General features: G+C 41.8%; 1 non-coding gene across 1 annotated transcript; it reads right to left on the bottom strand.

Moving 5' to 3' along the window:
* Positions 1 to 24,537: 24,537 nt before the first annotated feature.
* LOC120279814 lies at positions 24,538 to 24,646 on the bottom strand. The gene has a single exon (XR_005542114.1). It is a non-coding gene; the product is annotated as a small nucleolar RNA R71 (small nucleolar RNA).
* Between the last annotated feature and the right edge of the window lie 300 nt (positions 24,647 to 24,946).

Raw genomic sequence — 24,946 nt, 5'->3', positions numbered from 1 at the left:
GAAAAGAGTGTTACCGAGGTTTATTGAAGCAACCGATGCCCGTTTCCAAAAATATGGAGGCCACATTAAGTTGTCACGATGTCTCCATCAAAAAAACATTGAGCATCAATTAGAGAGATCTTGGACATGCTTGCTAAGGAAAAAGAAGAATTTGAACAAGCAAGGAAAGTGTCTCTGGGACATGATGAGGCCATGAGCACAATTGAAGAAGTTGGGCAAATTGAGTACATTGGGGCAGGAAATGAAAAGCAAGAAGTTGAATATCATTTTGAGATTTTGGATTGTGTGAATGAATATTGTGCTTGTGAGCGAGGAAATTTTCAAGGGGATTTGCTAGTCTCATGTTCCTTTCAAGTTGAAAATACACAAGAAGAAGCAAACCCCAAGTTAATGGAACAAGCATTTCTCTTTGGGATTGATCAACTCTTACAATGCAAGAAAGAGACTTTGGGAAGGGAAGAAGATGTGGGTAGGAGATTGAAACCATCCAATGATCCACCTATGCTAATCTTGGACAATTCCCAACCCAACTTGTTTCCTTGGAGGCCAAAAGTAAGATGGTTGGACTCTCCAACAAATACTTCATCCCAGCAAGTTGACTCTTGTTTTAAAGGAAGTAGCTATGCAATGTCTAGTCGGGAAAAACACACTCTTTTCAAGCCTCCATAAGGTAAAGAAGAGGTACGTCAAGCTTAGTGACGTAAAACAAGCGCTTCTTGGGAGGCAACCCAAGTTTTTAATTGTTTTCTAGCTTAGATTTTTATTTCTACAGTAATAAAATCATGAGTGTGTGCTTTGTTAAATTTTTATTGGTGTTGAGTTCTTCATGAAGATTTTTGGTGTTTTAGTTTAAATGTATGTGTGTGGCATGGTTTAGGATGATATTCATGTTTTTAGTTGGGAAATTGGACTTAATTTCATGTAAATATCTCTATGGATGTGTTTCTGCAGAAATTCTGCAGCCCACACGGGCGCGTGGTATTTCCACGCGCCCGTGTACAGTACCCACGCCCCCATGTGGAGTTTTCACACCCCCATGTGGGGTAAATTGATGAAGAGGACCACTATTCACAATTTCCATTCACACATCCCTTCATCTTTCTCATACAACCACACTCCCAAACATTTTTCCTTGGTCATTAAAAAGTTTAGAAGGGTTTTACCGGCCATTTAATCATACTTTATTCTTCAATTCACACCGGTCCGCTCTCATTTTTCTAACCTTCTCCATGCCTCCATTTTCGAAATTTATGTGGATATCTTAGTTCTTATGCATTGTTCTTCATGGAAATCATCTTAATATGCTTGAGATTACTTTTATAAGAGTTTTGGAGCACCGTTGTGGGTCGGTATGGCATTTTTGGCCATAACCTAGCTCCCACGCGGTCGTGTGGGATGCCCACGCGACCGCGTGGGCTGAAAAAAAAATTCCCAGGAAACCCACGCGACCGCGTGGATCCACGCGGGCGCGTGGATTTTTCACGCGCCCGCGTGTGCTGCTTTTAGGCCAAAAATTGGCCACAGGGGCGCGTGGATTTTCCACGCGCCCGTGTCGATTTCTGCAGCTTGCCATTTCATGTATATTTGCATTTGTTTGGCAGTTTTCTTGCAGGTATGCCACCAAGGACCGAAAAGTTTTGATCGTATACGATTAACCTTGGATGGGAACATTCTTTTGGCACACCGGCAACACCAGAAGACGACGTCGATGCTTGAGGCGTCGCACTCATGATTCTTTAGTTTCCTTTACTGTAGCAAAATTACTGTTCACGTGGCCGCGTGGAAATTCTTGCAGCCCACGCGGGTGCGTGGAAAATCCACACTGGTGCGTGAGGGCACGTGACAGACGCGATCTAAGGCCTATAAATAGCCATTTGCCCTATTCTTCTCATCTTTTGTGCGGCTCTTGAGGGGTGAGACGGCTAGGGTTTGGAGAGGAGGTCTTTGCGGCTTTGGAGGCGCTTCATCACCAACTTTGATCAATTCCTCCTCCGTCATAGCATCAAGGAAGCCACCGGTGAACCTAGCTTCGGAGTGGGTCCTTCAAAAAGCGTCAAGCTCTCCATCAAGGCCATCGGTTCATATATAAGGGGTTTATTTCTATGGTTTTTAATGTACTTTCATTCATTGATGGTGTGTTTTTGTATGTTGCTCCATGGAGGGCTAAAACCCTAGAGTGTATTTGGGCTTGTGAACCCCGAGATTCTCATCTTTTTGTGGATTTGCTTTGTGTTTCTATTTAATCCGAGTTTGATTAAGTTTCATTCTTGATTGTTTAATGCTTGCTTGCCTTATTGATCTTATGGTTATTTGGTTTGCATGATTTGTTGCCTTGGTGGGAGAGAGATCTCCATTAGGGTTAGAACCTCAAGATTGAAAAGGGTTGAGAGGGTGAGTCATGAGATAGTGAAGTGTCCCCTTTCCCCTCCGATTGGTGTATTCTATCTCCATTCCCTAAGCTCTATGCAACCATATTTGGTGGGAGGCGTGAGATTGCTCGATTTCTCTGCAGGGACCTTGTAGGGGGTTAGGATCCTTCACCGGGAATTAGGGTTGGATCAATCTTTAGGAATTGGATACACAGTTTGGAATCCTTAGAGTGCTTTGCGGTCATATGTGGTGTGAGGTGTTGAGATTGAGCGATTTCTCCACCGGGACCTCGTAGGGGACTAGTATCGGTGATCTAGAGATAGACCCGATTATGTTTGGATTTCCATGACTTAACTTACTCATCATAGAAACACTTTGCTTATCCGGTACCTAATACCTGAATCCTAGGGGGAGCATTACCCGAATACCCCACTTTTACTGATTGAGATTCTCCTTCCATTTTACCCTTGCATATTCGTCTCTGGTGTTCATCTCTTCGCACATTAGATCACCACACTGTCCCGTTATCATTAGGCTAGATAGCAGAGAAGAAGTTAGTACTAGTAGCCCTGTTCCCTGTGGATTCGACTACCCGACTCACTGGGTATTTATTACTTCGACACCCGTGCACTTGCGGTACTTACACGCATATTCGGACGTGTCAGAACTCAATTAAAATATCAATTGAAGAAAACATGATAAAATGTCAATGAACAAAATCATCCTACGGATTACAAGTCCAAGCACACACTAGGGGTTTAGCTCTCCATTTAGCAAGATACAATCAATAGTAAAATCGAATGTAAAAGCATGCAATCCATTAGTAAAACCCCCTTATAGTCCGCATCAATGGCCTCGTGGAGTAGCCTCGTCTTCTCCAAGGGTTCCCTGGTGAAGCCTAGGGCACACCTTGCCGAATCGATGCAGATGAAAGCTCTCCAATAACTATCTTTCGAAGGAATGTCATGTTGAAGGCTGTAGAACCACTCCAAAACCCTTACAAAAGCCTCTCCAAACCCTAGCCTCAGGCACCTCCAAAGATGGGGAAAAAGATGGGAAAAAGATCTCTTAAAATGGCTGAAATCACGACTTAAATATGGCTTGAATCGGGTATCCACACCCGTGTGTGGATTTTCCACACGATCGTGTGAATCTCCAGGAGTTAAATTTTCAGCTTACTATGAACAGTAACTACTACAGTGATTTGTTACAATAGTTTACTCTAGTACTTCGCCAAGATGCTCTTGAATCCACACTTTTCATTGAGGCCACATGAATGGGCACACACACATGCGGTAGATCGCATTGCGTCTTTAATAAGAATCACATTTGATGAAGATCTTGCTAGTGTTGCACAAATCGGAATACATGAGCGTGACTACCTTTGTGCCCCTCCAATTTGTATGTTCACTCGAGAACAACGGATGTGGGCACACACTCACTTGACTTTGAGCACAACTTGTGTTTTCTCATTTGTTCACTCCAAGATTTCATCAACAAATTGCGTCCACAATCTACTTTGGTTCCTTTCTTCTATTCTTGTCTCCACAACCCTAAATGCATAAAAGAACACAAACACACATGCATAAGTGATAAAATCTGTGAAAAGTAATGCTCAATGTAAGAAAAAGAATACTTCGTATTACTTATACACAAACACTTATCAGTGGTCAATGTCGATGGCCGGATTGCTATCTCAAAACATTGTAAAAACCTTACTTAAGATCTAGCCATAGCCTTCTCTCGACCATAGCTTTCTCTCGAAAGTAGCGAAGAAGCCCTCAAAAACCTTTCAACTAAAATATTGATAGGCTGAAGTCGCGAATTCACACTGGCGCTCACACGGCAACAAGGCTATGTTGATTTTTCACACAAGACGCTCACATGACCATGTGAATTCACCACATGACCGTGGGAAATACTTCTGATCCCACACATAGCTCAATTTTGATCCAGGCTTCACTTCTCTGTTCACTGAGGCCACTCGGGCTAGCTCATGCATGTGTGGTAGACTATGTAACAAGCTTAGTCATGAATGCATTACTAGCCTAGGTGTCTTTCCAACTCTCATTTGACTTGAAAAATCATTGGAAGTCTGCACATACCTCCATGAATGTCACATGCATTGTGCTTGGCTTAATCTATCCTTGTCGAAGGACTCAAAATAGATGTTCCATAGTCTTTTTTTGCTTTTTTCTTCCTTAAGATGCTCTCACCACCCTGTGCACATAAAAGAACACAAATACACAAGATTAAGCCATAAAATCCGATTAAAACAATGCTTGTTGTAAATGAAATATAGTCAAATCTACGCATGTTAAGTGCTTATGTGTTAAGAATGCGAAGTATTCTTTCCTGATGATGAGCATTACTTTTATTAGATTTTAGCACTTATACATGTGTATTTGTGTTCTTTTGCACATGCAGGGTTGTGAAGCTAAGTATAAAGGAAAGAAGGCAAAGTAAATTGAGAACAAAAAGAATTAAAAAGGGAGTTCATAAATCTTTCCTAAACACAGAGAGTGATGTTGCTGCTATTAATGTGTTTGCAATCATCGATTTAAGTACACAATTCTTGAACATGGAGAGTGATGTTGCCGCTCTCAACGTGCTTTCTAACTCTAATCAGCCACACACAATCCCTGAGATGAGATAAGAGGCACACAAGTAAAACCCAACATCCATAATAAAATAAAAGCCACAAAAACTAAAAATATGGAAAGTAAATGCATAAATGAAACAATCCCAAAAGTCAGTTTAGCTGGGGACTCCCTTTGCTAATTGAACAGAATAAGTATAATGAATACTGAAAGGAAACAAAGTACAAGTCCTTAATATAAAATAGAAACACTAAAAGCTACATAAATCAAAATTGAGCACTCTCATCTTGTGAATCAGATGATGGATCTACATCATCAAAAGAAGAAGAAGAAGAAGAAAAGAAGAAGAAAAAGAACCTGCCTCCCCAAGTTTTGAGGTATCAACCCTAATATGTCTAGAATGGCATACAGGGGAGACTAGCTGAGGCAAGAGACGAATGTTCAGGTGCTCAGCTATCCTAACTACGCCCCTCTATAACTACCCTGAATGCTAAAGAAGAATATGTAACATGCTTAGCATGGCTAAAGGAGATGCGAGAAGCCCGAGGTGATATAGAGCGAAGAACCGCAGTAGTATCATTAGTAGGGGAGATGGAGAGTCAAGGACAGCAACAACACTATTAGTATCGGAAGGTTATCGTACCTAGAACTCAACCCAACTCACTATTTGAATGCGCTGCAACATCCCATCGACCTCAAGGTTTCAAGGAATATGGAAGCAACACCTTCCACCACCCTCATCCTGTCTATCCCATCAAGGATGCACATGCTGTTGATGAGTCGCATGATCTAGTGATTGATAAATAGGAACCAATATGAGGGTCAGTCTCCTAATGAGAAATAGAAATGGTAACTTTATACCCTAAATGTAGCTTAAACCTTTTGAGCATGGACACAAGAAAGTTGAAGTCACGCAGGATAACGACGTCGGTGCTGCGGTTGTGACCTGTCATAGTGTGGCTGAGAATGAAACGAATATACCTGAAAGCCGGGGAATAGAGAGTGGTAGCCTTTGACCAGGGAGGGTCATAGGTGGGATATGTGTTGAGTCTCTTCCATGCATCCTCAAGAAAATCTCCAATCAACTGGAAAATCAATAAGAAATCAAACACAAGAGTTTGAGTGAACTCCATGATGCGGTCTTCGCAAGTGTACTGGTCGTCAGCAAGAAGTAAAGTGATAATCCATGAGGGGTAGTGTTGTTAAACCACAGGGACTGGACTTAAAGTACTTGGTTGTCCTCTAATCTCTAGTGAAACAAAGATTGAGTTGATTTTAAACAAAGCTAAAAGAGAACAGATGGAAGGAACAGGTAGACTAGGTTGAGTTTTTGATAATAATAGAGTAATGTCCCAAGGTGATCCCTACAAGCTATAGTATGCTCTAATGCCTATCAGGTATATCCTAAGGTTCAGGTGTGTGCTCAATAGTATTGTTGCATCTATGGTTCTCAAATACACCTAGGTCTACTAGGGTAACTGTATATCTCAGACACATCTATTTTTGTGATCACAAAAATCAGTCACAACTATGGTCATCCATACACCAAGTTTTACCAAAGCACCTATGCAAATCAAACACATAAAGTTATGCAACACAAGATTTAAGACTAGAATCCAAAGAACTCCATAGACATTAAAACAATTAGTTAAAACATACAAAACATTGTAGTTCAGTACCCTGGGGCACTGTGAATAGTTAGCCCCTCATAGATGAGTACAAAAAGGAAGTAAAAAAATATGAAAATCTAGAGAAAGAAGACATGATTGTCCCCTTTCTATACAAGATGATCATCCTTAGTACCAACCCTACCTCTCTTATGCTTCCAACTTGCCATTGATTACCTTAGATATTGTGGTGAAGCCTGATCTTCAATCTCACTGATAAATGCATGTGTTTGCATATTATTGAGCATATTTTACTTATAATTAGCATTTCTTTTTGATAAGTGCTTCTGTGTTAAGAATGCGAAGTATTCTTATTGAGCAATTTACTGTAGCAGTACTGTTTATGGCTGGCTAAAAATGAGATTTCCAGAGAATCTGCACAGGCATGTGGAAATTCCCCACGCCCATGTGGAAATTCCCCACGCCCGTGTGGATACCCGATTCCAGCCCTTTTAAAGCCGCGATTCAGCTTGATTTCAGGATCCTTTTTCTCATCTTTTCTCCATCTTTTGAGAGGCCGGCGGCTAGGGTTAAGAGGGGTTTTGGCAAGGCTTTTGGAGTGGTTCTCCGGCTATGACACCGTGATTCTCTTAGAAAATAGTTATTGGGGTAACTTTTGTCGGCACCTATTCGGTGAGATGTGCCCTAGGCTTGACAAGAGGACCTTTAGAGAGGACAAGGCCACTCCACAAGACCATCGACACAAATACTGAGGGGTTTTCTATGGATTACATGTTTTTACTTTCGATTTCATTATTGATTGTATCTTGCTCCATGGAGAGCTAAACCCCCTAGTGGGTACTTGGATTTTGTAAACCCTAAGATGTTTTTGTTTCATTAACCTTCTATTATGTTCTCTTTAATTAATGTTTCTAATTGAGTTCTAATCTTGAATGCTTGTTGAATGATTTCTCTCTTAGAGTGACACTAGGGTTGAGATACTATCTTGGTAACTTTTGTGGATAACTGACACACCATGATTGTTAGACAAAGCGAGGTTGGAGAGGGTTGAGAGGGTTAGTCGAGAGATAGTGGAGCGTTCCCTTTCTCCTCTGATGTGATTTATCCTAACTCCATATTCCAAGAGTTCTTTGAGGTCATAGTAGAGTGAATGGGCTAAGGGATGACCTCCGCTATGCCTTAGTTGCACAGGCAACGGAGTGAAGCGCTGAAGTAACTTTAGCACCTAGGGTTTAATTGTGACTAGGGGTATTTCGCCTGGACCAAATGGTTAGATCTACATATATGAATAGGGTTTATCACTTGGAATCCCTAGAACTTCTTACAACACTACACAGTGTGAGGTGTTGAGACTGAGTGATTTCTCCACTAGGACATAGTGTAGAGTTAGTCATGGTTGACCCTAGGTTTGGGGTCATGTATTTTAGGATTTCCACTACTCATTAAGCATCAGTTAGGAGATATAATAGTTGGTCTTGTACTTGAAGTAACAGTCCTAGGGGGAGCAATGCCCGAGTACCCCACTTCTTATCGATTGCCTTTCCTCTCACTTATTTGTGCCTCTCTTCCTTATTTCTTTATTTTGTCTACATTACATCTTATCCACACAATCATTGATTCATCTTTGCTTGGTTAAGTAGAGATCTTGGAATTTTTATTCCCTATTCCCTGTGGATACGATACCCACTCATCTGGGATTTATTAGTTCGACAAGTTTTTAGCGCTGTTGTCGGGGAGTAGGCATTTAGAGACACTTTGCACTTTGCTATTTTAGCTATTTATCAGTCATTCTATTTCACACGTTCATATTCTTCCATTATTCTCATTTGTTTTCCTTTGTCATGTCTTATTCTTTCTTGCAAGGAGCTTAAATGATGATTGATTCGCTCATTGCTCTATATTCTCAAGTTGAAGCTCTGAGTAAAAAAGCTAATAGAATTCTTACATCACAACAATAGAGCAATCCATATTGCCCCACATATCATCCAATTGAAGTGGGCTATCCAAACTCATTATGGAATAATGATGGACAACATTGGGAACCATGTCAAGGTGAATGTCAAAAGGATGATCTACTTGGAGAGGATGCGCTTCATTTAAAAAGTATTAGCTAATTTTATTGAAGCAACCAATGTCCGTGTCCAAAATATCAAGACCACATTTAGATGTCATGAAGCCTCCTTTAAAAACCTTGAGCATCAATTAGGAGGGATACTTGACACACTCTCTAAGGAACAGCAAGTATTTGAGCAAGCAATTCAAGTTCCTTATAGAAATAATGTGATAGTGAATGATAGTGAGAAGTAGTTCAGAATGGGTATGATGTTGTAGAGAGTGAGAGGATGCAAGAAGAACCTTTCTTTCAAAGTGGGGATTGCTTCAATGGATAGTGTGTTTGTGAGCAAGGAATGATGCAAGAAGGCTTGGTGAAGACATATTTCTTTTAAGTTGAAATGGAAGAAGAAGCACACCCTAGGGTAATGGAAAAAGCATCTCTCTTTGGGATTGATCAACTCATAAATTGTAAGAAAGAGATTTTGGATTTGGAAGAAAATGTGGGTAGGAGATTGAAGCCATCCAATGACCAACCTGTGCTAATCTTGGACAATTCCCAACCCAAATTGTTTCCTTGGAGGCCAAAGGTAAGATGGTTGGACTCTCCAACAAATATTCCGCCCTGGCAAGTAGATTTGTGATTTAAAGCAAGTAGCTATGCAATGTCTAGTGGGAAGGAACATACTCTTTTCAAGGAAGAGGTACGTCAATCTAAGTGATGTAAAACAAGTGCTTCTTGGGAGGCAACCCATGTTTTTAATGTTTTTCTAGTTTTTAGTTAGTATTTGCATGAATAAGGCTTTGAGTGTTAGTGTCTAGATCTTTTAGATGATTTCGTAGTGCTTTTCTTGTGGATCATTTCATGTTATCGTGTGCTTAAATGTATACGGTGAAGTTGTTGGTCGTTTGAGCAAGTTTGTTATGTTTTCTCTGGTATATTTTGCATGATAGAGCAGGTGATAACGCCCCTTGCATATGTCCCGCAAGCGCACGGGTTTGTCGAGTTATAAAATCACAAGTGAGTGTGTATCATATCCACAGGGAGTAGGGAATAATAATACTTAAATTATTTCTTAACCAAGTAAAAGATGAATAATCGTTTTGTTAACAAGATGTAATGTAAACAAGAATAAAAGAGACAAGAAAGAGAAGCAAAAGTAAAGGGGAGGTAAGGCAATCGATACAAATGGGGTACTCGGATATTGTTCCGCCTAGGATGATCGGTTCAAGTGTAAAATCCTCTATTATGCTTCCTAACTATTGCATTAATGAGTCATGGAGATCTTTCAATACATGGTCCCAAATCTAAGCTCAACCATACCTGACTCTATACATGTCTCGGAGGAGCAATCAAACAATCTTAACACCTAGAACGTGTGAAAAATAGCAGTGAGTTCTAGGGATTCCAAGTGATAAAGCCTCTTCCTAGATGTAGACCTAACCCTTTGGTCCAAATGGAAGGTCCCTAGTCATAATTAATGCCTAGGTGCTAAAATCACTTAAACGCTTTACTCCGTTGCCTCTGCAACTAAGCCTTAGCGGAAGGTCATCCCTTAACCCATTCACTCTACCATGACCGCAAAGGACTCGAGGAAATTGAGGTAGGATAAATCACACCGGAGGGGAAAGGGGACGCTCCGCTACCTCTTGACCTACCCTCTCAACCCTCTCCAATCTAGATTTGTCAAACTCTCGTGGTGTGCCACTCACTCACAAGGGTTACCAATAACAACTCTCAACCCTAGTGTCTCTCTAAGTTAGTATTCATTCAATCAAAAATTCAAGATTGGAACTCAATTAAAGCATTAATTAATAAAAGCATAATAAAAGGTTTAATGAAACAAATACATCCTAGGGTTCAGAAATCCAAGCACCCACTTGGGGGTTTAGCTCTCCATGGAGCTAGTTACAATCAACAATGAAATCGAATGTAAAAGAAAGTAATCTATAAAAAACCACCTCGATAGTCGTGATGATGGTCTTTTGTAGAAGCCTCGACTCTTCCACATGTCCCTTTATCCGGCCTAGGATACACCTCGGCAGATCGACGCCGATGAAAGCTCTCCCACTAACTTTCTTCCAAATGGAGCACGATGTCAAAGCCATAGAACCTCTCCAAATCCCTTGCCAACACCTCTGAAAACACTAGCCACCACACTTTCCCAAGTTGGGGAAAAGATCGAGAAAAGAATCCTAAAATCGGGGCTGAAATCGGCCTTAAATGGGGCTGGAATCGGGCATCTACACGCCCCTGTGGATTCTCCACACAAGGCTGTGGAAATTCCACACGGGCGTTGATAATGTCCACACGCCCTTGTGGATTCTCTGAACTGCACTTTTTCGGCCAGCTATGAACAGAACTTGCTATAGTAACGGCCGAAAACACTCAAATCCATGTTTTCGTCGAGGTAATGTAAACGGGCGCACGTTTACATCATAGGTCACCTTGCTTCTTCAATAAACAGCTTCATTAGTGAAGATCTTGCTATCAATGCACAAGCCAGGATACTCGAATGTGACTGCCTTTGTGCCCGTCCAAATCATTGTGCTAACTTGAATACAAGAAGGTTGGCACACATTCTTCCATCTTGAACTTGAGTTATGACTTCGCGTTTGAACTTCTCAAGATTTCCTCCAAATAGTGCGTTCATGACCTGCATTGGCTTCTTTCTTTAACATTCAGTTTACCAACCCTATATGCATGAAAGTAACATAAATGCACACATATTAGCGCTAAAACCTGATAAAAGTAATGCTCATCATAAGGAATGTATACTTCGCATTTTTATCACACAAGCACTTATCAAACTCCCCCACACTTAAGCTTTTGCTTGTCCTCAAGCATAAATTAAAACATTGAAGTATATACGAAGGAAATATTGGAAGTGCCTGGCCTTCGGTTCACCAAAACCCGCAAAGTGAGCATTCTATAAGTAAGGGAAATTCAACACTAAATACAAAAAATCAATGCTCTAGCTAAAAACTTGAGTCAAAAAGGACAACAAACCCGAAGTCATGTAAGTGTGTGTAAACTCACTCAAGTCAACCAAAGGTATACTCCTCAAAGTTCTAAGTATAAGGATTTATTTATCTACAAAAAAGTAACAAAAATTAAAAAGAAGGTAGTCCTTCACACATCCTCTAAGGTAGCCCTTTCCAAAGCGGCCGCTAAGGTGGCTTTCATACTTTCAAAGTGGTAGTTCTTTCTACCAAAGTGGTAGCTTTCACTCATCCTATCAAATAGCTCTTTCTCTCATTAGGACATAACTAGTATCCGACGTATGAAAGTAGCTTCATGCTTCATAGGTGGTAGCTCTTTCCACCCAACAAGCACAACTAAAAAATAAAAATATTTTGTTCTTTCTTTTCCTTTTTCCAATTTTTTTTTAAACTGTTAACAAATGAAACAATTATAACTAGTCCCTTTAACATCAAACTTGAGTTTCCAAAAGAGTTTAAAGAGTGAGTGGTGCAACAAGTGTCAACCGGTCAAAAATTCCTAGAAATTCAAGCAAGAACTAGAGCATGAGAACATTCAATGTTAAAAATTCTCCCAAACACAAGAATACAATCATTACAACTAAGGTGAACCGCCATTAGCTATGTGAGCATATATATCAATCAGAACTAATATAAAGGAGATGTGCCTTATGAAACTCCCCCCCTATACTTAAGTTGTACATTGACCCCAATGTACACATGCAAGCTCACTCATAATATATCAAACAAGAATATATGTTGGAGAAGCAATCAAAACAATACTCCCTAGACTCTTAGTGTTGCATTTGATGAAGCTAAATCCTTGGGAGTGTTGTTCTAACAGGTTATGAAGCACACACGGCCAAGTGTCGAAGAACCTTGGTCGTGTCGATGACTAGTTCTAAGTTCCCATACTGACAAGACCATCTGCATGCATACACAAGGAGGTTCAGTGAAGCTCAATAAAATAAAAAAAACAGCTCAAGTATATAAAAGATGAAGCAATGAATACAACTCGAGACATCAAAATGAAAATAAACTCAGAAGAAAAGTTCTTTATGAGTATATAAGTCCAAAATAAAATGCAAAGGTAAAGAAATGAAAAATAAGTCAAATGTTGGTGTCGTCCACTGTCGGTTCTGCTACTGGATACTCAAAAGGTGCATGAGGATCAGTAGAAGATGATGCTGGAGGAGCTGGGGGAGTTCACGGTCTCAGAACAAATGATGAGGTAACGTCTCGCTCAATTATCTACTATAATGTGTCAAAACGGGCCATAAACTCTGTGTAATGTGAGGCCTGTGTAGCCTGGACCTCAGCAATCTGTGTCCTTCGCACCCTCACCGCACTCTCAAGCCTCTCAAAGCTATCATAGGCTCAATATGGTGAAAAGATGCGTACTAGTGATAAGTGCTTGTGCGATATGAATGCGAAGCGTTCATTCCTTATGTTGAGCATTACTTTTCTCAGGTTTTTACATTAATATGTGTTTTTTAAGTTACTTTTATGCAGGTAGGGTTGTGAGGCCGAGTATGAAGGAAATAGGCTAATGTGGATCATAATGCACCTATTTTGGAGGAGATCTTGCTAAGGTTCAAACGCGAAGACATAGGTCAGGTGTGAGATGCTAGAGTGTGTGCCAACCTCCTCGTATTCGAGTGAGCACATTCATTTGGAGGGGCACAAAGGCAGTCACACTCGAACATTCTGATTTATGCATATAAGAACAAGAGATCCACCAACGTGCAAATCATTGAAGAGGCAAGTGATCCACGACGTAAACGTGTGTCTGTTTGCGTTACCCCAATGAAAGTATGGAATTCGGGAGTATTTCCGGCATAGTACTGTAGCAGGTCACTAGAACAGAACACTGTATCAAGTACTATAGCAGCCTAGCCGAGAAATCAGAGAAACAGAGAATCCACACGGGCGTGTGGAAATTATCCACGCCCGTGTGGAAATTCCACAGGGGCGTGTGACATCATACACTCCCGTGCAGTCGCCCGATTCCAGCCCTATTTAAAGCCGATTTCAGCCCTGATTTTGGTATTCTTTTCTCCATCTTTTCCCCAACTTGTGAGAGGACTTCGGCTAGGGTTTCGAGGGGTATTGGCCAGTGTCTTGGAGAAGTTCTACGGCTCCGACATCGTGATTCCATTAGGAAGAAGGTTGGTAGGGGAGCTTCGATCGAGGTGTCTCCTATACCGGACGAAGGAATCTTTGGACGATGAGTAGAGGACTCTCCACAAGACGATCGACACGACCATTGAGGGGGTTTCTTTATGGATTCATTGCTTTTACATTCGATTTCTTTGATTGTATTAAGCTTCATGGAGAGCTAAACCCCTAGTGGGTTCTTGGATGACTGTGAACCTCTAGGATGTATTCGTTTCATTGAACTTCTTTATTATGCTTTCAATAAATTGATGTTTATTGTGAGTTCCAACCTTGAATGCTTGATTGTATGAACATTTCCCCTAGAGTAACACTAGGGTTGAGAGTTCTTGTTGGTAACCTTGTGAGTGAGTGACACACCATGAGCGTTAGACAAAGCTAGGTTGGAGAGGGTTGAGAGGGTGAGTCGAGAGGTACAGTAGCATCCCCTTTCCCCTTCGGCGTGATAGATTCTACCTCCGTTCCTTGAGTTCTTTGCGGCCATAATAGAGTGAGTGGTCTAAGGGATGAACCTCCGCTGGGGCCTAATTGCGCGTGCAATGGAGTGAAGCGTTGAGAGGATCTTAGTATCTAGGGCTTAATTGTGGCTAGGGACCTTCCGTCTGGACCAAAGGGTTAGGTATATATTTAGGAAGAGATTTATCACTTTGAATCCCTAGAGTTTATTGCAACTCTATGCGAGTGCGAGGTGTTGAGATTGTTCCATTTCTCCTCTGGGACATGTATAGAGTTAGGCATAGTTAACCTTAGATTTGGGACTATGTATGTAAGGATTTCCACCATCCACCATTGCATTGATTAGGAAGCATAATAGAGAGTTCTTGCACTTGAAGCGATTGTCCTTGGTGAAGCATTATCCGAGTACCCCATCTTTATCGATTGCCTTACCCTATTCTTACTTTTGCTCTTTCACTTGTTGATTTTATTGTTGAGAATTGAATCAATTTGACACCTATCACAATTGATCTTCCACATAGCTAAGAATCAAATTAAGTATTTTTACTTCCTACTCCCTGTGGATTCGACCCCGCTCACCAGGGATTATTACTTCGACAAGCCCGTGCACTTGCGGGATATAAGCAAGGGGAACTTGTCAACTAGGATGGCTCCTCTACCAAAGGAGGTGCCGTGGTCTCCATCGGTGTCGGCTGGGGCTCGAGGGTATGCTGAGAACCCTCACCTAGATCATCCCCTCCATCTACTTCCTCTGAGGCATGGGTAATCAGAGCATACATCCCTGACTGGACTATGTGGATCATCCCCAGCAATCTTATCGTCTCCAAGCTCAGGGGAGCAGGTATACTCGTCTTCTCAGCCCCACGAATCACGTCCAGGAGACCCATACCCATAACTAGTCTCGTAATGTAAGGGCCTGAGAAGATTTCTCCCAATCTGACGTATTGTCCTTGATGTCGTATATACTCTATGACAATGTGCCCTAGATGAATCGGTATGCTCTGAACCATCGATTATAGGTACAGCAGCTCCTGCCGGCTCAAAATGCCAGTGCTATCACCACGACCATTCATCAACCTACTCAGAATGGCATGTAAATATCAATATGCAGGTCGATAAATGCATGTAGCCTTGGACACCCCCGGCTCATACTGGCCCTGACCACATAATGCTCTGTATGCCCTCTGTGGGGTCAAGGCTCCAGGGTAATCTGTTGGTAACTGGGCATGCTCCTCAGTGTCTGTAAATGCCTCCTCGTACAAGCTGAGCTGAAGTAAAAACTGAGTAATGCTCATGCTATGGTGATGCCCAAATGCTCTAAATTGAATTGCGTAAATGCTGTCTAATCACGCATAAGATCTATCAAACTCGAATGAAGATTGGATCTCAAGAGTAAGTGCACGAATGGTTGGCGCCTTGATCAATAGTAACTGCCTCTAACCACCCACTGAAATGAGATCCTTGACCTCATCTACTAACTCATCTCCCTACTGTAAATCTCGCAGAATACTAGTGCTTAGGAGGCGAGATTGTCCAAATCTCAAACTCGATAATCACTCAAACCGCACTTGATGCTTGGGAATAGCAAATCTTATGCTTCCGGGCGCAAGAGATGACTCACGCAGCTGTTTATCAGCTTGTTTCTTCGACTGAGATGCCATAATCTATAAAATTTGAAAGAAAATTGATCAAACAAAGTACAGAAATCGTCAAGGTCGTGTGAAATTTCCACACACCCATGTGGATCCACGTGGCATGAAAACCGCACTGCCGAGCCTCAAAAATCCAAAAATACACCGTTTAATCATTTCTAGTTTCTTTCTTAGCATGTAAATACCCTCTAATTGTAGAAATGAGACAATATTATCCCGTTTCATAGACTAAAAGCACCAATTGGCAAAGAGAAGAAGGACATAGAGCTTACCGATGAGTTGAACTATAAAACTTGGAGTCAGTCGGAAAAACTAATGAAAATCTTTCCAAAATGGTGGTACGAGATCGGGGAAGAGTGTGAGTGTGCCTTCAGATGAATAAGGAGTGTGAAAATGAAGGATAACGAGGAGAATTTAAAAGAAACTCGTGCCTCTTGATGTTCTGTACATCCGCACGGGCGTGTGGAAACACCCGTGCACCTCTAAACGAGAGCTTCACAAGAGCCGACACACGCTCCTATACGCTCTCTAGAAAACAGACAATATCTCTGAATGCATCCGCACGGGCATGCGGAAATTATCCACGCTCGTGCGCCCGACCCACAAGGGCAGCCGCACGCCCTGTGGCTCCTCTTTCAAACCGAGAAAAATCTCTAAGTGTTTCGCACGACAATGTTGACATTTCGCACGGCCGTGGATCATTACTGGGTAGTTCACAAGGGCAGGCACATGCCCTGTGTATTCTCTGGATGGAGGAGAGCTCTTCTGCAAAGATCCACATGCCCGTGAGAAAATTATTGACGGGCGTGTAGGAAATCGAATGTAAAAGTACCTACTAGGGGTTTAGCTCTCCTTGGAGCTAGTTACAATCAACAATGAAATCGAATGTAAAAGCAAGTAAACCATAGAAAACCCCCTCGATAGTAGTGACGATGGTCTTGTGGAGAGCCTTGACTCATCCAAAGGTCCCTTTGTCCAGCCTAGGATACCTTCTTCCAAATGGAGCACAATGTCAAAGCCGTAGAACCACTCCAAATCCCTTGCCAATACCTCTCAAAACCCTAGCCGCTATCCTATCTCAAGTTGGTTAAAATATGGTAAAACAAATCTTGAAATCAGGGTGAAATCGGCTAAAATAGGGCTGGAATCGAGCATCCACATGCCTCTGTGGATTCTCCACACGGGCGTGGATAATGTCCACAGGCCCATGTGGATTCTCTGAACTTCACTTTTTTGGCCGACTGTGAACAGAACCTTCTACAATAATGACCCAAAACACTCCAGAATCCATGTTTTCATCGAGGTAACATAAATGGGCGCACGTTTACATCATAGATCGCCTTGCTTCTTCAATGAACGGCTTCATTGCTGAAGATCTTGCTATCAATGCACAAGCTGGGATACTCGAATATGACTGCCTGTGTGCCCCTCCAAATCATTGCGCTAACTTGAATACAAGAAGGTTGGCACACATTCTTCCATCTTGAACTCGACTTATGACTTTGCGTTTGAACCTTCGCAAGATTTCCTCCAAATAGTGCGTTCATGACCTATATTGGCTTCTTTCTTTAACATTCGGCTTCACAACCCTATACGCATGAAAGTAACATAAGTGCACAAATATTAGTGCTAAACCCTGATAAAAGTAATGCTCATCATAAGGAAAGAATACTTTACATTCTTATCACACAAGCACTTATCAGCAAGCTTTGAGTGTATTAAGATCTTCAGCAATTTTCTACAGAGCCTGTAGTTTTTCTAAGTCATCCAGAGAAAACACACGGCCGTGTGGAATTTGCACATGGTCGTGGGTCTCTACTGTGAGCTCTTCCCGAGAGGACATAGGGGCGTGGACTCGCCCCTGTGAATGACCTTGTGACGGTCACACGCCCATGGGTAATTTCCACGCGGGCGTATGTCTTCCTGCAGAGACTTAAAAAATTTTCCTGAGAAGACTCAGGGGCGTGGACTCGCCCCTATGGATGATTCTAAGCTATACGCACGGGCGTGGGTAATTTCCGCACGCCCGTGTGGATCTCTGCAGAAGAGCTCTCTTCCATTCCGAGAATACACAAGGGCGTGTGGGTGCCCCTGTGAGCTGGCACTATAAAGGTCCATGCCCGTGTGGAATTTCCACACGGGCATGTGAAATACTTGGAGAGTTTTCTCGGTTGGATAGAGGAGCCACAGTAGTGTGTGTTTGCCCCTGTGGGTTGGGCACAAGGGCGTGGGTAATTTCTGCATACCCTTGTGATTGCGCTCAAAAGCTTAGAGTGTTTTCCCGAGAGCACACAGGGGCGTATGTCTGCCCCTATGGGTCTCTCCTGTGGAGGCACACGGGCGTGGCTAATTTCCACATGCCCGTGTGGATGTACAGAACTAAGAAATCCTGTGTTTTCTCTTTATAAATTTATTTTGCCTTTTCATCTTTTAACTCCCAAACATTTTGAGAACACATCCTTGCACTCTCCCGATCTCTCACCGTCGTTTTAGAGGGTTGTTACTTGAGTTTTCCGGCCGTTTTCTATTCTTTCATTATCATTTCTTGGGTAAGCTTCATTTTTTCTTTTCTTCATCCAATCTTTATTTATTTTGTAGCACTAGCATCATCTTCACCTGCAGCGGCAAGAAATGCACCAGCAATTGACACCAACAATCGAGGTGTCTTTACCTTTTTTGTTCTTATTTTTTGCATTTTATTTTAGCATTTTATTTTGGATTGGTATACTGTAAAAGGATCTTCCTTCTAACTTTATCTTTTATTTTTGTCTCAAGTTGCATTTCATTGCTCTATCTTTTATATACTCGAGTCATTTTTGTTTATTGATCTTCACTGGACCACTTTGTGTATGCGTACAGATGGTCTTGTCAGTATATTAATTGAGAACTAGTAATGGACATGGTCAAGGTGTTTTACACTTGGCCGTGTGTGCTCCACAACCAGTGGGAACTTCGCTCCCGAGGACTTAACTCCATCAAACGCACCACTAGGTGTCAGGGCAGTATTTTTTCAATTGCCCACTCCCATATATGTTTTAAATTGTATTACTTTTATTTTGCTTGTATGCGTACATTGAGGGCAATGTACATCTTAAGTGTGTGTGTGTGTGTGTGTGTGTGTGAGTTCACATTGCACATGTCCTTTATATAAATTTTGATTGACATACATGCTCACGTGCCAATGGCGGTTCACCTTAGTTTCAATGATTATATTCTTGAGTTTAGGATAATTTTAACATTGAATATTTTCATGCTCTAGTTTGTTCTTGAATTTCTAGGAATTTTTACCAGATTGAGACTTGTGGCACCACTCGCTCATGAAACTCTTTTGGAAACTTAAGTTTGATGTTTAAGGGACTAATTAGTTTTGTTTCTTGTGTTATTTTGTTAACAAAAATTGGAAAAAGAAAAGAAAGAAAAAATAGATATATTGTTTAGTTGTACATTTTGGGTGAAAAAGAGCTACCACCTATGAAGTATGAAGCTACTCTCATAAGTCGGATAATAGTTATGCCCTAATGAGAGAAAGAGCTGTCTCATGGGATGAGTAAAAGCTACCACCCTGATAGAAACAGCTATCACCTTGAAAGTGTGAAAGCCACCTTAGCGGCCGCTTCGGAAAGGGCTAGTTCAGAGAATGTGTGAAGTTACTACCATCTTTTTGTTTTGTTATGTTTTGTAGTTAAATAAGTCCCTTATACTTGGAACATTGAGGAATATACTTTGGGTTTACTTGACTGAGTTTACACACACTTACACGATCTCGGGTTTGTTGTCCCTTTTGATTCGAATTTTTAGGTAGAGCATTTATTTTTTGTATTTAGTGTTGAAACTTCCCTTACTTGTAGAATGCTCTCCTTGCAGCCTTTGATGAACCTAAGATGAAGCACTTTTAATATTTTCTTCTTCTATATTTCAATGTTTTATTTTTTCTTGAAGACAAGCAAAAGCTTAAGTATGGGGGAGTTTGATAAGTCCATGTGTGTTAAGAATGCGAAGTATTCTTTCCTTACAATGAGCATGAATTTTATCAGGTTTAAGTGCTAATACATGTGTATTTGTGTTCTTTTGCTCATGTAGGGTTGTGATGCTAAGTATTAAGAAAAAAAAGGCAAAAGTAGATCGTGAATGCACTATTTGGTAGAATCTTGGAAGCAACAAACATGAAGACACAAGTGGATCTCTAAGATACATGAATGTGTGCCAACCTCCATGTATTCAAGCCATTACAATGAGTTGGAGGGGCATGAAGGCAGTCACATTTGCGTATCCCAACTTGTGCAATGATAGCAAGATCTTTACCAATGACCCAGTTTATTGAAAAAGAGACGCAATCTGCGTGACAACGCCCCTTGCATATGTCCCGCAAGTGCACGGGTTTGTCGAAGTAATAAATCCCAGATGAGTGGGTATCGTATCCACAGGGAGTAGGGAATAAAAATACCTGAATTGTTTCTTAGCTAAGCGAAAAGTGAATAATATTTGTGTAAGAAGATGCAATGTAATCAAAAGTAAAAGAGACAAGAGAGAAAGCACAAGTAAAGGGGAGGTAAGGCAATCGATTTAAATGGGTACCCAGATATTATTCCACCTACGACAATCATTTCAAATGAAAAAACCCTCTAACATGCTTTCTAACTAATGCATTAACGAGTCATGGAGATCCTTCAATACATGATTCCAAATCTAAGATCAACCATGCCTAACTCTAAACATGTCCCGGAGGAGAAATTAAATTATCTCTCAACCTCACACTCGTATAGAATCACAATGAGTTATAGGGATTCCAAGTGATAAATTCTCTTCCTAGATGTAGACCTAACCCTATGGTACAGGTGAAAAGTCCCTAGTCACAATTAAGCCTAAGTGCTAAAATCACTTCAACACTTCACTCCGTTGCCTCTACAACTAAGCCCTAGTGAAAGGTCATCCCTTAGCCCATTCACTCTACTATGACCATAAAGAACTTGAGGAAATGGAGGTAGGATGAATCACACCGGAGGAGAAAGGGGACACTGCGCTACCTCTCCAATCTAGCTTTGTCTAACTCTCGTGATGTGCCACTCACTCACAAGGGTTACCAAGGTGAGCTCTCAGCCCTAGTGTCACTCTAAGGGAATATTCAATCAATCATGTATTCAGGATTGGAACTCAAATAAAACATCAATTAATGAAAGTATAATAACAAGGTTTAATGAAACAAATACATCCTAGGGTTCACAAATCCAAGTACCCACAAGGGGGTTTAGTTCTCCATGGAGCTAGTTACAATCAATGAAATCGATTGTAAAAATAAGTAATCCATAGAAAACTCCACAATAGTCATGATGATGGTCTTGTGGAGAAGCCCCTACTCGTCCAAGGGTCCCTTTGTCCGGCCTAGGATACACCTCGCCGGATCGGTACCGACGAAAGCTCTCCTACTAACCTTCTTCCAAACAGAGCGCGATGTTGGAGGCGTAGAACCTCTCCCAATCCCTAGCCAATACCTCTCCAAACCCTAGCCACTGCTCTCTCTCAAGTTGGGGAAAAGATGGAGAAAAGAATGTTGAAATCGGGGCTGAAATTGGCCTTAATAAGAGCTGGAATTGGGCATCCACACACCCTGTGGATTCTCCACACGGCCCATGTGGAATTTCCAAACGGGCGTGGATAATATCCACACACCCGTGTGGATTCTCTGGAATTCTCTTTTTCGACTTGCTATGAACAGTATTTGGTCCAGTAGATTGCTACAGTACCCTGCTACAGTACTGTCCCAAAACACTCTTGAATCCATATTTTCATCAAGGTAACGTAAACGGACACACATTTACGTCATAGGTCGCTTTGCTTCTTCAACAATGGCTTCATCGGTGAAGATCTTGGTATTAATGCGCAAGCCGAGATACTCGAATGTGACTGCTTTTGTGCCCCTCCAAATAATTGTGCTAACTTGAATACACTGTAGCAATTTACTGTGCCAGTACTATTCACGGGGCGGCTGAAAATGAGATTTCCAGAGAATGCACACTGGCATGTGGAAATTCCCCACGCCCATGTGGATGCCCGATTCCAGCTCTTTTAAAGCCGCGATTCAGCAGGATTTCAGGATCCTTTTTTTCATCATTTCTCCATCTTTTGTTAGGCTGGCGGTGATAAGTGCTTGTGCTATATGAATGCGAAGCTTTCATTCCTTATGTTAGGCATTACTTTCTCGGGTTTTTACACTAATATGTGTGTTTTTATGTTACTTTTGTGCAGGTAGGGTTGTGAGGCCTAGTATGAAGAAAAGAAGCCAATGTGGATCGTAATGCACCGATTTTGGAAGAAATCTTGCTAAGGTTCAAACGCGAAGACATAGGTCGGGTGTGAGATGCTAGAGTGTGTGCCAACCTCCTCATATTCTAGTTGGCACATCTATTTGGAGGAGCACAAGGGCAGTCACACTCGAGCATTCCGACCTATGTACATAGAATAAGAGCTCCACCAACTTGTCTATTATTGAAGAAGCAAGTGATCCACGACGTGAACGTGCGCCCGTTTGCGTTACACTGCAGAAAGGCACTGTAGTAGCACTATTCACAGCCGGGCGAGAAGAGAGGAATTCAGAGAATCCACACGGGCGTGTGGAAATTATCCACGCCCGTGTGGAAATTCCACATGGGCGTGTGAAAAATCCACAGGCCCGTGTAGTCGCCCGACTCCAGCCCTATTTAACGCCGATTCAGCCCCGATTTCAGTATTCTTTTCTCCATCTTTTCCCCAACTTGAGAGAGGGCTTCGGCTAGGGTTTTGAGGGGTATTGGCTAAGGTTTTGGAGAAGTTCTACGGCTCCGACATCGTGCGCCGTTTGGAAGAAGGTTATTGGGAGAGCTTTCGTCGGCACCGATCCGGCGAGGTGTATCCTAGGCCGGACAAAGGATCCTTTACGATGAGTAGAGGACTCTCCACAAGACCATCGACACGACCATCGAGGGGGTTTTTCTATGGATTTATTACTTTTACATTCTATTTCTTTGATTGTATTTAGCTCCATGGAGAGCTAAACCCCTACTGGGTACTTGGGTATTTGTGAACCCAAGGATGTATTCATTTCATTGAATCTCTTTATTATGCTTTCAATTAATTGATGTGTATTGTGAGTTCCCACCTTGAATGCTTGATTCTATGAACATTTCTCCTAGAGTGACACTAGGGTTGAGAGTTCTTGTTGGTAACCTTGTGAGTGAGTGACACACCACGAGTGTTAGACAAAGCTAGGTTGGAGAGGGTTGAGAGGGTGAGTCAAGAGGTACAGAAGCGTCCCCTTTCCCCTCCGACGTGATTGATTCTACCTCCGTTCCTCGAGTTCTTTGCGGCCATAATAGAGTGAATGGTCTAAGGGATGTCCCTACACTAGGGCTTAGTTGCGAGTGCAACGGAGTTTATGGCTTAGTATCTAGGGCTTAATCATTGTTAGGGACCTTCCACTTGGACCAAAGGGTTAAGTCTATAATTAGGAAGAGATTTATCACTTGGAATCCCTAGAGCTCATTGCAACTCTATGCGAGTGCGAGGTGTTGAGATTGTTCGATTTCTCTTCCGAGACATGTCTAGAGTTAGGCATAGTTGACCTTAGATTTGGGACTATGTAATGAAGGATTTCCATGACTCACTATTGCATTGATTAGGAAGCATAATAGAGGGTTCTTGCACTTGAAGCGATCGTCCTAGGCGGAGCATTATCTGAGTACCCCATCTTTATCGATTGCCTTACCTTCTCCTTTACTCGTGCTCTCTTACTTGTTGATTTTACTTTTGAGAATTGAATCGTTGTCACACTTATCACTATTGATTTTTCACATAGCTAAGAAGCGGATTAAGTGTTTTTATTCCCTACTCCCTATGGATTCGATACCCGCTCATCCGGATTATTACTTTCGACAAAACCCGCACTTATGGATATACGCAAGGGACCTTGTCAAGTTTTTTGCCGCTGTCGGGGAGTAGGCGTTTGAAGATACTTTGTACTTTGTTTTCTTAACTATTTCACCATACATTCTATTTCCTATCTTCTTATTATATCATCGTTCTGATTTCTTTTTCTTTCTTTTTGGGTGCAGCCCGTGTTATGACCCGAGGGAATCCCTCAATATTGGTTGAAAGAGATCCCCGATCTTGAACGTACACTTAGAAAAAGGAAAGAGCCCCGTGGAAGAAAAGGTCTAATTTAGTTGATTTTGGAAGTGGAAGGATCCGAAAACATGGCAGTAATGTAATGAGCAATAGCGAACATTATCCGATTATGCTGGATCTTCATAGTTGGGGACACAATCGAGTATTGTGCGTCCCCCGATTACAGCTCGTAACTTTGAGTTGAAGCCGGCATTCATCCACATGTTGCAAAGAATCAAGACAGATTCAACGGTTTGGCATGATGAGGATCCAAACAAATCATATAGAGAGTTTTTCTCGAGGTGTGTGATATGTCGAAGATAAACGGAGTGACGGATGATGCCATCAAGTTGAGAGCCTTCCCATTTTCCCTAAAGGAGAGAGCAAAGCAATGGCTACACTCATTACCTAGAGCATCGATTACCACATGGGAGGAGATGGTAGAAGCTTTTTCTTGCCCGCTATTTCCCTCCCGTAAAATCAGCAAAGCTTAGGAATGAGATCTCATCCCTTTGTTCAATTGGAATTGGAGTCTCTATTTGAGACATGGGAAAGGTTCAAGGAGCTCCCCGAGAAAGTGCCCACAACACGGATTCCCAGAGTGGATGATTGTTCAAACTTTTTATAATGGTTTGAACCCGAGTATAAGGCAACTCTTGGATGCGGTAGCAGGAGGTACCTTAGGTAGCAAGACCCCCGATGAGGCTCAGTAGTTAATTGAAGAACTGGGGTTAAACAGCTACCAATGGAATGCTAGGGAGAAGAAAAAAGTGGCCGGTGTCCATTAAATAGATGCGGTAACTTTATTGGTGGCTGACACGTCCGAATAGGCGTGTGTGTACCGCAAGTGCACGGGTGTCGAAGTAATAAATACCCGTGAGTCGTAGTCGAACCC

The sequence above is a fragment of the Dioscorea cayenensis genome, chromosome 16 (genome assembly GCF_009730915.1).
Source record: "Dioscorea cayenensis subsp. rotundata cultivar TDr96_F1 chromosome 16, TDr96_F1_v2_PseudoChromosome.rev07_lg8_w22 25.fasta, whole genome shotgun sequence".
Lineage (NCBI taxonomy): Eukaryota > Viridiplantae > Streptophyta > Magnoliopsida > Dioscoreales > Dioscoreaceae > Dioscorea > Dioscorea cayenensis.
The sequence above is the reverse complement of the archived record's forward strand: the minus strand, read 5'-3'. Positions and strand labels throughout refer to the sequence as shown.